We start from the raw sequence: 2,937 nt of genomic DNA on the forward strand, positions 1-2,937 counted from the left end.
CGGCCGTAAGATAACGGCAATGACGTCATAATAGCGGCAAGAAAAAGCGTCCGATCGTAGCGGTGGGTTTGGGTGTAAAGTTAGAAAACGTACAGGATAAAGACATTAGTGTGTTGATCGACCATGAACGAACTTGACGTTGCTTTACTGGTGTATTTAGAAAAAAAGTTATCTTCAGAAGAAGAACCCGAAAGGTCAAATGAGGCCGACCTATTCAAAATGCGCCCAAAAGAAGGTGCTTATTAAATTTTAATTCATCGTCACCTGCCGTGCAACGAAATTAAATTTAGAGAATATTTTTGGGTCACCTTAGTGTTGTTTAATTACATTTTAATATATAAAAGAAGACATTGTGGCAAAACCCTCTAGTTTTATATTTATAGCACCCTTATTTGACACTCGAATATACTTGTTGCAATAAAGTAGTAAACGTGAAAGTGCTTGTTATTATAATTTCAACTTATTTCTTTAATAGTAAATAAAATTATTTCGTTATTTAAATAAATATTTTTTTCTCTAAAAGAATCTTTATGGAAACAAATATAATTTATAATTGGGTAGTTTTGCACTTATTTAATTATTCAAGCTTCATTTCCAAGGTACTACAGTTTGTACATTAAGGGGATATCTAACAAACTGTAACGGTAAATTCTGCTTCAAAATTCTGCGTAAAGGAAAAATTATATGAAACATTTTAAACATCCAAACGTTAAATGCAGCATCTCCCTTCAACCCTCATTATTTGTAGACGGCACTATTTTAGTGGGTTACCCATGGTCAGTCTGCTTACTACGGTAATAAAACCATAAATAAAAACTACTTCTTAAAACCCCAGCCCGAGTGGTTTAGATTATTATTACCATCATCTTGTGGTCAGGACAATAGCTAATAGTTTTGACTGCACTGATGGCCAAATTTTTATTGCCCATGGCCAGTAAATCTTAAATACTTTGATAGTAGAGTCAGAATATTTTACAAATTACACCCGTGAAACTTAATAATTACAATATCTCATTATTATTATTTAATGTTTATCTTCATAAATAAATTAAATTTTTCCCGAAAAGGTGGGATTTGTTTAATTGCAAAAATTGAAGAATTAATGAATGCACTGGGATCTTCGAATTTTGTCCAAGATTTTTGTCAATGTAACAAAAATTAGTGCACATAATTATAAATAATTAAATTATATATAATAATTATATTCTGTTGCTTTAGTGATTGATCTATCTTTTAAAACCTTTAAATTACGAAAATTTTTTCAGTCTTTTCACCACCCCAAAGTCATAATTTTGACAACAAGACGTTATATTACTGTCTGGTTGTTCTCAAAATACGTATGTGTGAATTTTGAAAAGTTTACGCATGTGGAATGCTAAAAATTATTTCGCTTTCAGCCAAGTTTTCGTCAAAAAGTCATTAAATATTCACTTTACAAAAATTGTATATAGCATTTAACATAATGCACGTTGAACAGATTCATATGCAAAAAACAGAAAGCAATTTACTCAAATAGTTTTCGAGTAATCGTGTTTGGAAAAATGCATTGAATTTGCCTTATGTTCAAATTTGTTCGAGATCCCTTTAAAAAAATAAAGATAAAGACAAATATTTTTCACCTAAAACTATTTTAAAACAATTTAAAATCCTAATTCATCAGATATAAAGTTCAAAATTTTGAAATGATTATCCTCAAAGCTACGATCAGTTTGAATGAAAGAGAAAAATCTTGTTTCAGGCAAATTTAAGATTTTGTGTGTTTATGGAAAAGCTTCAGTTGTAAACTATCCCTTCGGCTACAAAATTGATTTATGGTACCCGCATTTCTACCTACCAGACCTCTCTGGTACAGAGAAAAGAGATGTTACTGCTAAACAAGGATAACATGTTTCGAATATGAAATTTTCCAAACACGATTTCTCAAAAACTATTAACTTTAAAAAAAATCTGTTTAGTCGACATTATGTAAAATTAGTCTACGCATGTGGAATGCTAAAAATTATTTTGCTTTCAGCCAAGTTTATGTATTTAATTAATCCAAAAGTCATTAAAGAATCATTTTACAAAAATTATATATAGCATTCAACATAGTGCACGTTGAACAGATTCATATGCAAAAAACAGAAAGCAATTTACTCAAATAGTTTTCGAGTAATCGTGTTTGGAAAAATACATTGAATTTGCCCTATACTGAAATTTGTTTGATATCCCCTTAAGTTGATATTTTAATTTTTAAGAATTAGTTATTGTTAAATGAATTTAATTAATTACTAAAGACGTCAAACTGATGAGATAACACGCATTGCATCCTAATTGCGGCAGAGATTCCACCACCGTAACGTCAAAAAACGTTGCAAGAACAGTTGCCACCGTACAGGCCACCGCTACAAAGATTGTACGGCCGCTATTTTACGTGACGGTGGAGGCTACCTAGAGACAAGCCATAATTAGAAATAAATCCAATTTTAAATTGCCCCATAACCCAACGTTTAACCCCAAGTAACAATTTTGTTCAGTTAAAAGACCAAATTGTTTTATAAGGTCTTTATTAAAGTTTTCGTAATGAAATAACTCGTATTTTTTTATAAATATTCTTTATTAACATTCTTACAGCTTTTTTTCAGTGCAATTTTTTTAAAATTTTATAAATTGTTATAAAAACAGTTATAAGAAATTATAATAAAAGTGCACTATAAATCGTGTTCTTAAAACGTTTCTTATAAATACAGTTTATAAATAATATCTCCAAAACATTTTCTATAAAGTTGTTATATAAAAGTCATGTTATTGAATTAGACAACTACAATAAAACGTTTTTTTGTAGATATTTTCTGCAGTTTATTTCATCGCCATTTTTAATAATTGACACATAAACTATGTTGTAAGTTTATGTTCATTGAAGTATTCATAAATATCTCTGGATATATTCAAGTATGC

Source organism: Gnatocerus cornutus, chromosome 4 (genome assembly GCF_029298725.1).
Source record: "Gnatocerus cornutus isolate USDA-ARS CGAHR chromosome 4, icGnaCorn1.1, whole genome shotgun sequence".
Lineage (NCBI taxonomy): Eukaryota > Metazoa > Arthropoda > Insecta > Coleoptera > Tenebrionidae > Gnatocerus > Gnatocerus cornutus.